The sequence below is a fragment of the Pelobates fuscus genome, chromosome 3, assembly GCF_036172605.1.
Source record: "Pelobates fuscus isolate aPelFus1 chromosome 3, aPelFus1.pri, whole genome shotgun sequence".
Lineage (NCBI taxonomy): Eukaryota > Metazoa > Chordata > Amphibia > Anura > Pelobatidae > Pelobates > Pelobates fuscus.
In genome coordinates this window covers 67,874,833-67,886,394 of record NC_086319.1, presented here as the reverse complement: position 1 = coordinate 67,886,394, position 11,562 = coordinate 67,874,833, and positions in this window count along the sequence as shown.

The following is an 11,562-nucleotide window of genomic DNA, read 5'->3' as shown; positions in this document are numbered from 1 at the left end:
ATGACACTGGCTAGGAAAGATGAATATTTATTTTCTTTCTTACTGAACACCACAGTCCCCACCAAAAGAGGGTTTTCCTTCGTCCAAGCAGTTAACAAAAAAATAAAATTCCAACAACCTTGTATTGGTAAGCTAGTCTTAAATATTACAAAATGCCTACCAATCTTCTATTTCCCAGTCAAAGTTGTTTCAAGTACTTCTGGCAGTAGCTGCTAGCTAGTTACAGCTGTATGGTAAGCTCAGGTCTCACACTAGAATCTATTAGACCGGTTAGGAAAGAGAAACTTTTATTTTCTTTGTTATTGGAAATCACAGTTTTGGAAATGAGTATTTTCTCTCTTCAAGTTAACAAAAAAAAAACTTTTACCAACTACACTGAACTGAACAAAATTATAAATGCAACACTTTTGTTTTTGCCCCCATTTTTCATGAGCTGAACTCAAAGATCTAAGACTTTTTCGATGTACATTAAAGGCCTATTTCTATCAAATATTGTTCACAAATCTGTCTAAATCTGTGTTAGTGAGCACTTCTCCTTTGCCGAGATAATCCATCCACCTCACAGGTGTGGCATATCAAGATGCCGATTAGACAGCATGATTATTGCACAGGTGTGCCTTAGGCTGGCCACAATATAAGACCACTCTAAAATATGCAGTTTTACTGTATTAAGGGGATCCTGGGGGGGGTCTGAAAACCAGTCAGTATCTGGTGTGACCACCATTTGCCTCACACAGTGCAACACATCTCCTTCACATAGAGTTGATCAGGTTGTTGATTGTGGTCTGTGGAATGTTGGTCCACTCTTCTTCAATGGCTGTGCGAAGTTGCTGTATATTGGCAGGACCTGGAACACGCAGGGCCGTCTTTAGCGCGGGGCAAACGGGGCAGCTGCCCCGGGCCCAGTTGCTCCTGGGGGGCCCAGAGCAGCTGCTCCGTGGGCCCCGCGATTTGGGCAGCCCCCCTTGGACCCGGTGGTGCGGCTGCACAGAGCCGCACCATCCCGCATGCTAAAGAGGGCCCCCGGGTGGCCCATGCACTAAGGGCCACCCGGTGGACATGTGTCAGCAGGGGCCCGGTCGGGCGCTGTTACGCTTACAGCGCGACCGGGCCCCTTCCTGTTCGTCAGCCGGCTGGGAGGAAGTGAGTGCCGCGCGTCACTTCCTCCCACCGGAGATCAGAGCCGCACAGGAGGAGAAAGGCAGGGAGGAGGGGAGTTTAAGAGGAGAACTCCCAACTGCCTCAGCCTGCCACTGTTCCCCAGGGAAACCACCCTCCAGAAAAGGTAAGGGTGGTTGGAGGGTGGCTAAATGTATGTCAGTATGTTTGTGTGTGTATGTCTGTCTGTGTTTCAGTGTATCTGTGTGTGTATATCAGTATGCCTGTGTGTGTCATTATGTCTGTGTGTGTGTCAATACTTCTGTCAGTGTGTGTGTGTCTGTGTGTGTGTGTGTGTGTGAATACTTCTGTCAGTGTGTGTGTCAATATGTCTGTGTGTGTGTGTGTGTCAGTATGTCTGTGTGTGTGTGTGTGTCAGTATGTCTGTGTCTGTGTGTGTGTGTGTGTGTGTCAGTATTTCTGTCTGTGTGTGTGTCAGTATGTCTGTCTGTGTGTGTGTGTCAGTATGTCTGTCTGTGTGTGTGTCAGTATGCCTGTGTGTGTCAGCATGCCTGTGTGTGTCAGCATGCCTGTGTGTCAATACTTCTGTCAGTGTGTGTCAGCATGTCTGTGTGTGTGTGTGTCAGCATTTCTGTCTGTGTGTGTGTCAGTATGTCTGTGTGTGTGTGTGTCAGTATGTCTGTGTGTGTCAGTATGTCTGCGTGTGTGTGTCAGTATTTCTGTCAGTGTATGTGTCTGTGTATGTGTGTGTGTTAGTATGTCTGTGTGTATGTCAGTATGCCTGTGTGTGTCACTGTGTCTGTGTGTATGTCAGTATGCGTGTGTGTATCAGCATGTCTGTGTGTGTGTCAATACGTCTGTCAGTGTATGTGTCTGTGTGTGTATGTGTGTGTGTGTGTCAGTATGTCTGAATGTGTGTCAATATGTCTGCCAGTATATATTTGTGTGTCAGTGTATGTGTGTGTCAGTATGTATCTGTGAATGTTTTAATATGTCTGTCTGTGTGTGTGTATGTGTCAATATGTCAGTGTGATTGGGGGTTGGGCGTAATTGGGGGGTTGGTGGATTGAGAGGGTCGCAAGGCCGAGGGGGCCCAACACAATTCTTTGCCCAGGGTCCTATTCATATTAAAGACGGCCCTGGGAACACGCTGTCATATACGCCGATTCAGAGCATCCCAGACATGCTCAATGGGTGACATGTCTGGTGAATATGCTGGCCATGCAAGAACTGGGATGTTTTCAGCTTCCAGGAATTGTGTACAGATACTTGCAACATGGGGCCGTGCATTATCATGCTGCAACATGAGGTGATGGTCCCTGGAAGAAAGGCACAACAATGGGCCTCAGGATCTTGTCACGGTATCTCTGTGCATTCAAAATGCCATCAATAAAATGCACCTGTGTTCGTTGTCCATAACATATGCCTGCCCATACCATAACCCCACGACCACCATGAGCCACTCAATCCCAACATTGACATCCGCAAACCGCTCACCCACACAACGCCATACAGGCTGTCTGCCATCTGCCCTGTACAGTGAAAACCAGGATTCATCCATGAAGAGAACACCTCTCCAATGTGCCAGACGCCATTGAATGTGAGCATTTGTCCACTCAAGTTGGTTACGATGATGAACTGCAGTCAGTTCGAGACCCCGATGAGGAGGATGAGCATGCAAATGAGCTTCCCTGAGATGGTTTCTGAAAGTTTGTGCAGAAATTCTTTGGCTGTGCAAGCCGATTGTTGCAGCAACTGTCCGGGTAACTGGTCTCAGACGATCTTGGAGGTGAAGATGCTGGATGTGAAGGTCCTGGGCTGGTGTGGTTACACATAGTCTGCGGTTGTGAGGCCAGTTGGATGTACTGCCTTATTCTCTAGAACGCCTTTGGAGACGGCTTATGGTAGAGAAACGAACATTCAATTCACGGGCAACAGTTCTGGTGGACATTCCTGCAGTCAGCATGCCAATTGCACGCTTCCTCAAAACTTGCGACATCTGTGGCATTGTGCGGTGTGATAAAACTGCACATTTTAGAGTGGGCTTTTATTGTGGCCAGCCTAAGGCACACCTGTGCAATAATCATGTTATCTAATCAGCATCTTGATATGCCATACCTGTGACGTGGATGGATTATCTCGGCAAAGGAGAAGTGCTCACTAACACAGATTTAGACAAATTTGTGAACAATATTTGAGAGAAATAGACCTTTTGTGTACATCGAAAAAGTCTTAGATCTTTGAGTTTAGCTCATGAAAAATGGGGGCAAAAACAAGTGTTATGTTTATAATTCTGTTCAGTGTTTATATTGCTAACCTAGTCTTACACTAAGAACAATGACAAAATGTCTGTCAATCTCCTATTCCTCACTCAAAACAGTTTCAAGTGCTCCTGGAGATATCTGCTAGATGGCGCAGAAAACTAAATATTGTCACTAGAATCAATTACCCTAGCTTTCTCCCATTCGCACACAAGTACAGCAAGGGATCATTGCTTGTCTGTCTCCTTCAGTAAATTAAGTCAAATCATCTAGAAGAATTCAGTTTGGAAGTTTTCCTTTTTTATTTTTCTGTATTTATCTATATTTCTGTGAATAAAATTTACATTTACTGGCTGTTCTCTAACCATCAATCTTTTTTTTGGACTTGATTAGACAGGAAATTCAACCCAATAATTGGGCAGATGTATTTTCCATCTTAGTTAACTGAGCTGCTTATTTGACCCACTCCCCAAAAAACATATCCTCTTCTCCATTCCAACATATTTTCTGTAGTGCCAGGAACAGCACTCAGAATCTAGAACTGAATCAAACATGTCCATGCTTATGTGAGTATTTTCCACAAAATTCTGGAGCACGGAATTTCTGCAGCTCAACCGGCAAGCTTGTTTATCATTGCAAACTAATCTGCTTATTTGCCTTCCCCCCAAAATGTCATCCTATTTTATTTTCTGGTGTCAGGAAAGGAATATAAAAAAAAGCAATTGGACATATTTGGCCATCATGCTAGTTGTTTGCTCAGTTTTAAGTCAACAAGGTGCTATGGAGATATAGAATTCAGCTGAACAGCCAACTTGCCCAAATTCAGTTTGGCCGAAACCAAGTGCACCAGTTAAAAAAAATCAGTAAGAGCAAGTTACTTACATAGACTTAGCCATTCACAGGTTGACAGTAAGATATAAGATAAAGAAAATGCCTTCCGTGGTCATGTTTATTGGGCTCCTTATTGTGTATCTGCCAAAGGTTTATTCAGTTTTATAATTTGTGCTATGAATGCTTTTATTGGCAGGCAAACCGCAACAGAATTTAGAAAAAATATATAGTATACATGTGATCTATTCCTATTAACAATACTACCAGCAAATTTGCAGCCAATAGAATTAAATATTTATTGAATTTGCGCTATACTAATAAAATATAAAAAGCTATCTTTTCGAGAGAGAAACTGTTATTTCATGGTCTACTGTAAAAAGAGAGTAATATTTAAATTAGTTTTCCTTAGTGGTACTTAAAACATTGCTGTCAGCTTAGAAGAACATAAGGAAATTCCATTTACATCTACAGAACAGCATGGAAAATACTTTGCAAGCTAATATGCTGGAAAAGTTATGGACAATAATGGTTTTTTTTTGTTTTAAGGTTAACCAGTCAGCTGTTTAACTTTGAACGCACAGCTGACCACCAGCACTTCCTTCTACTCTTTTACTAATTGAAAGCATTGTGAGAGAATGTCAAGCTGTGCCAGACGTTATGCTCTTAACAAAGTGAGCCATAATGTACTCAGCTTCAAATGAACTTTGGAATCAACATCAATTTGCAATTAATTTCATGTGTAAAGACTCCAATAAAGACATGTTATCCCTAACCAACTAAAGCAGCTGAAGGATGTTTTAGGGTAATTCTCTGGTTTCTATCTTGTTATTCCACATACACAAATTGAAGGTAGGGGAAACCTGCTGTTGATACAACCTGTTTAATGGGTGTCTATGGGGATCCCCAAGTTTATCTCCTCCATTGGTCAAAACTATTGAACCATTCCTCATTTCCAAGTAGTTTGATCAGTTATTTCATTCTAATATTGAAATATATGATACATTTCATATAATACACGTTTTGGCTTAGGTAGTCTTTGTTGGTGGAATTTGACACATTTTGCCTTTTGTATATTCCCACATAGCAAAGAATTAAGGATTGAAGGAATGCTCCAAGGAACACAATCACTATATGCCACTGCAGTGGTAGAGTCGTGGTGGTAGAGCTAATTCTACTTGATAAAACCTATTGTAAGGTTGTAAGGTGAAACGCGTTGTAGAAGCTTTTTAATTTATTTTATTTTACTAATAAAGGACTATTGGCTTTTTTATACTACCTGTCATGATTCTGAGCAGGTCAGAGAGGAGACTTATGCCGGGGTTAACTTCAGGTACTTTATTGGAATTATTAGACATGGTTTCACAAGAAATAATAAGAGTAGAAAGGCAAGAGGGAGAGCGGAATAATACATATAGAGAAATGGAGAAAGTAGTAGTCCTATAAACGGAATTACAGGAATAACAGAAGACAAGAGTTTAGGCAATTTACCCCAGACAGGATTATAAAGTAACAGTAAAACCTATAAGAGAAGTTATCGGCAGAAAAGTAGTAGGAGAACCTATAAATGAAATTATAGGCTGATTGTAGTAGGAGAGATAATAGAAAACAGGAGTTAAGCAATATGCCCCAAGCAGGATATCAGGTAACAGGTAACAGGGATATAATTGGATAAAACAAAACATGAACATAAAGGATACAGTAAAACAGGTTAAGGTAGCAATTGAGGTGATCAGCTTCTTTGGTTTGAAGTCAGAACTGCACTTTAACCCCTTAAGGACACATGACGTGTGTGACACGTCATGATTCCCTTTTATTCCAGAAGTTTGGTCCTTAAGGGGTTAAGGGTCTTTTAGGGTACTTGCAAGTAATAAGAAAGTCTGTAACATCCAGGTAGGTTGGAACAAAATCAAAATGAAAACCAAGTCCAGTATAGAAATAAAGCAGGTTCGTTTTGGAGATCAGGTTGGAATAAATCAGGATGGTTCAAGGTAAGTAAGAGTAGAGATGTCCCGAACAGTTCGCCGGGAACTGTTCGCCAGCGAACATAGCTTGTTCGCGGTCGCCACGGCGGGCGAACATATGCGATGTTCGGTCCGCCCCCTATTCGTCATGTCAGGTTCAGACCACAACTTTTGGTCTGTCATGCTATGCAGGTGAGAGAGACTGAGGTTTGTTTAGTGGCTAGGGAGGCCACTAGTGGTGAGAAACTGGTATTGGAGAAAAATAAAACAGAAGAAAATAAACATTATTTGAGTTGTCAGGATAGGATCCTGACACTACCCCTGTGCCATACTCCTTTTATTTATTTTATACTTTCTATCTACTGCCTGGCATCCTGACCATCGATTCCAGTGAGAATCTCACCAAGAATCCCAGGTGGGGATCATACCACCTGCGCCTTTTACACCGAGCAGTGAGTCCGCTTGATCAAATGTGAGTACAATACCTTAATTTTTTTACTCCTGGATTTTCGACATAAAGAGAGCACTATTCTTTTTCCTTTTTATTTGTTTTATACTACCTTGGGCTCCATCAATGACTCTACACTGTGTGACTGTAGAGAACTCTTCCTACACTCATATCCTAGAAGTGGGGATACCCACTTTATGCTGTTTAAACCAGAGCAGGCCACAGCGCATGTCAATTTTGAGTAGGACCTATTCATTATTTGTACAGTTTTATATTTGGGATATACTGTACCATTGGGTCCTCCCTTCTGTTCTCTCTGAATATGTACGCTTGGATTTCGAGCCACACGTGACCCAGAACCCCATAAATAGTCATCGACCTTTATCAAGATCTGGCTGTTCTCATACCATATTCCCATGGTATTCAATTACAATTTTAATTTTTAGTTGGACTCTTTTACTGTGGACTTTATTTTTTTTTCTATTTTTATTTATAATTATAATCATTAGTTTTCACCATTTTGGTATATAGCTCGGTATTTATTTTAATTATTGGTGCTACCTTTTTTTTTTCCTTCTCTTAGTGGTAGAGTCACTGCCTCACCTGAAGCATGCAAAATAAGCTCATTGGGTGGCAATGTCACTTGAGCAATCTCAACCAATGAGTTCAGCCCTGCACTGCCAGGTTTAGCCCATTCCAGGCTCTTCTGACTTCAGAGGAGACAACAGCAAGTTCCTGGTTAACCCCATTCTTAAATGGTTTGACAAATCACTATGGTAGAACACCAGGACAATCCTAACACCATAACCATTACACTGGGCTGTAGTGGTTATGGTCCTTGGCATGTCCTTTTAAAGCAAAAGCTGCTCAAAATTGCACTGCTGTGCAGAAGGAGATGAGATGCTAAAAGCGAGAAAAGAAATGACAATCTATGTTTATTAAGAGCTTTCACCTACAACATAAGAATATGAATTTTGTTTTCTCTTTCAAGGAAGTATAAGTAAATTATAATGATTTCACATAAAAATCAAATACTGGTATAAAGCAGATTTTCCCTCGATCCTCTATTTAATCTTGCTATATTATTAAAGTATTTGGTTCAGTAAATAAAAAAGTACACTTCATTAGTTATTCTTGCCTATTGATCACAATAATGAGGGAACAAATACCAAATTTGGATGCATGATCTAAAAAATTTAAAAAAAAATTAAAGGGAGGGACACTGTAGGCACCCAGACCACTTCAGCTGATTGAAATTGTCTGGGTGTTGTGTCCCTATTGCACTTAGAGCTGCAATGTAAAACATTGCAGCTCTAAGTCTGCCCTCAGTGGCTCTCTACCAGACAGTCACTGGGGTTGCTTCCAGAATCCGAACGGACCTTTGGTCCGTTATCTGACGTTGGGCTTCGTCACGCTCTGCATGAGGACCTCCAGCGTCAGATTTTCCCCATAGAAAAGCATTGAATAATGCTTTCTTATGGGGAGGTCTAACGCGCGCACGGGCATTGCCGCACATGGGCATTAGGTCTCACCCGCCAGCTTACGTCGGCGGGAAAGGAGGGTGGGTGGAGTCTGACCCAGCACCGAGGGACATCGACACTGGATTAAGGTTTTAGCCCCTTCAGCCCCACGGGAGGGGGGAGAGGACGGCACGAGGGACGGGGGTATTTATTAAACCTACGGATTTGATTTTCTGGCAGGAGTAATTAGAGAAAACAGGCCAGAGGATCACAGAAAAAAAGAATGAAAAATATGCTCCTGTTGCCAGATTTTATTGAATTATTCTTGAGAAACATGTTTTGCAACATTGACTTCCTGCTGCACAGATATAAAACAGTACTGAAAGACAATAACACACTATTATTATTATTATCAACATATCAACATATGTGAGGAAGGCTGAACTTGATGGACGCAAGTCTCTTTTCAGCTATGTAACTATGTAACATAGCACCACCAAATTCTGTAGTGCAGTACAATTGAGGGAGCTCAATCTAAGATATACAGATTCAATGTTGAAATGTGTTTTTTGTACACGTAGGCATGTATGTTTGCAAAAAAATAGTAATCCATTATTGTCCCGGCAAATAAAAGAAGAACATTGCTAAACCTCCTAAAATGGTGTTTATTTGAATTCAAGCATTAAGCAAGTAAAAAAAAAAAAAGTATTTGGTTAACAGCATAATAAATCTAGACAATAATGTGGAGAACAGCCAGCACATTTCTGAAATGTTGTTCATGCAGAACTGCAACATGTAACAGATCAAGTTCTATTAGAATACTCTGATCTCATATTTTTAAGTCAATCCATTAAGTTTGTGACATTTCTCTTTTATCATTTGATGCATTTCAAAACAATTAATTTGTCACACAAGGTGTACAAAATATAACTTCTTTTTTTAATGTGGTCTATCCACTAAACACCAACTGCTGAGTTATCTTAGCAAAATAAATATTTTCTCAGCTAACTGATATTGCTATTCCATAAGATGAATTAACCCTTACTCTGCTAAAAGACTCGTACTTGATAGAGAAGCAACTGAAAAGCCAGACTGATTCCACTTGCCTTTTAAAGGGACATGCATCACTTGACGATTGTTTGTTTTTTTAAACCAGCAAGCAAACATTTTGAAACAAATATACAAGCCAAAATAATCCAAGAAAAACTTTGAAAAATATGTAGTATGAATTAATAAACATACTACAAAACTTAGTCAGATTGCATTGTAGGGCACGTCTCTCAGATAGGGAAGTTTCTTTAGGCTCCCTCTTACCCATCCACTAATTCAGTCCAGAGCAGTCTACTATTGACAGAAACAGGACATTGTTGTGTACCAGCAACAAGCTTCTCATTTTCCCTGCGCTAACACTGCAGGAAAGGGAGAAACTCGGCATTGGTGTCTGCTCTGAATGAATCACAATGATCAGATTCCTTCTCTTGTACCTGTGTGAGGATGTTGCAATGTGAAGAGGTCTTCTATCTGCTAAAGTGTAAATCTGTCGAGCATAACCAATAAACTTTTCCAGCATTCCTAGGAATGGCAATAACCAATTAGTAGTGATGTCCCGAATGGTTCGCTGGCGAATAGTTCCTGGCGAACATAGCATGTTCGCGTTTGCCACAGATGGCGAACATATGCGATGTTCGGTCCGCCCCCTAGTCGTCATCATTGAGTAAACTTTGACCCTGTACCTCACAGTCAGCAGACACATTCCAGCCAATCAGCAGCAGACCCTCCCTCCCAGACTCTCCCAGCTCCTAGACAGCATACAATTTAGATTAATTCTGAAGCTGCATTCATTTTTTTTGTGTTTGTGTTTATTATACATTATCCTCCATAGCCAGTAACCTGTGTTTATTATACATTATCCACCCATAGCCAGTAACCTGTGTTTATTATGCATTATCTTCCCATTGCCAGTAACCTGTGTTTATTATACATTATCCCCCATAGCCAGTAACCTGTGTTTATTATACATTATCCCCCATAGCCAGTAACCTGTGTTTATTATACATTATCCTCCCATAGCCAGTAACCTGTGTTTATTATACATTATCCTCCCCATAGCCAGTAACCTGTGTTTATTATACATTATCTTCCCATAGCCAGTAACCTGTGTTTATTATACATTATCCCTCCCATAGCCAGTAACCTGTGTTTATTATACAGTATCCCTCCCATAGCCAGTAACCTGTGTTTATTATACATCATCCTCCCCATAGCCAGTAACCTGTGTTTATTATACATTATCCCTCCATAGCCAGTAACCTGTGTTTATTATACATTACCCCCCCCATAGCCAGTAACCTGTGTTTATTATACATTATCCCTCCCATAGCCAGTAACCTGTGTTTATTATACATTATCCTCCCATGGCCAGTAACCTGTGTTGATTATACATTATCCCCCCATAGCCTGTAACCTGTGTTTATTATACATTATCCCTCCCATAGCCAGTAACCTGTGTTTATTATACATTATCCTCCCCATAGCCAGTAACCTGTGTTTATTATACATTATCCCCCCATAGCCAGTAACCTGTGTTTATTATACATTATCCTCCCATAGCCAGTAACCTGTGTTTATTATACATTATCCCTCCATAGACAGTAACCTGTGTATATTATACATGATCCCCCATAGCCAGTAACCTGTGTTTATTATACATTACCCCCCCATAGCCAATAACCTGTGTTTATTATACATAATCCCTCCCATAGCCAGTAACCTGTGTTTATTATACATTATCCCCCCATAGCCAGTAACCTTTGTTTATTATACATTATCCCCCCCAGTAACGCTATAACGCGAGTTGGGGCATGTCTAGTAAGCAGTGAGCAGCCTGTGGCTGCACACAGTAAAAAAAAAAAAAACTAATAACCTCACTCCCCCCCCCGCGCGGCTGGTGGGGGCCCCATAAATAACAATAAGGGGGGGACCTACTGTCCTCCCCCCCTGGACCCCACCCCTGAGCGGTGGGTGGGGGCCCTAAATAAAGATAGGGGGGACCTACCGTCCTCCCCCCCTTGCCTCCACCCCTGAGCGGTGGGTGGGGGCCCTGAATAAAGAGGGGGGGACCTACTGTCCTCCCCCCGGCCACCACCCCAGAGCAGTGGGTGGGGGCCCTAGATAAGAATGGTGGGGGGGACCTGCCGTGCTCCCCCCCTGGACCCCACCCCTGAGCGGTGGGTGGGGGCCCTAAATAAAGATGGGGGGACCTACCGTCCTCCCCCCCCCCTTGCCTCCACCCCTGAGCGGTGGGTGGGGGCCCTAAATAAAGAGGGGGACCTACTGTCCTCCCCCCGGCCACCACCCCAGAGCAGTGGGTGGGGGCCCTAGATAAGAATGGTGGGGGTGACCTGCCGTGCTCCCCCTCGGCCCCCACACCTGAGCGGCGGGTGGGGGCCCTAAATGAAAATCCCCCCCCCAATCAAGGTGAC